Below are 433 nucleotides of genomic sequence, written 5' to 3' on the forward strand. Positions count from 1 at the left end.
GAACAGAGTTTGCCGATCGAAAAATATTTATTTTCAAGAATTCTAAACCATTTCTACGAAAAGTGGTTTTTTCCCATATAAAATATATGGAAAACTTGAGCGCTTTGAGTGACCTCTTAAAAATATATTTTGATTTCAAAATAAATAAAATTATAGTTAATCAAGTAAGAAAGTCTAAGTTCGGGCGGAGCCGAACATTAAATAACCGGCGCAAATATTAAATATATGTTTTTCACCTTTCAGAAAGCTACCGCTACATGGTAAGCCGGGGTGTATCAATTTTGAGTAAATTAGCGTCCTTAAATTTCGAAATATTGAAGTTTCAAGCATTTCTAAAGTTTACCGTTATATAAAAAGCCGTAATTTTAGTCCGATTTCAATAATTTTCAACGTTTTGCTTTTATGTGGCAAGCACAATAACCAAACCGAGTTT

This window comes from Rhagoletis pomonella, unplaced genomic scaffold (assembly GCF_013731165.1).
Source record: "Rhagoletis pomonella isolate Grant_MI unplaced genomic scaffold, Rhpom_1.0 Rhpom_scaffold_00973, whole genome shotgun sequence".
NCBI lineage: Eukaryota > Metazoa > Arthropoda > Insecta > Diptera > Tephritidae > Rhagoletis > Rhagoletis pomonella.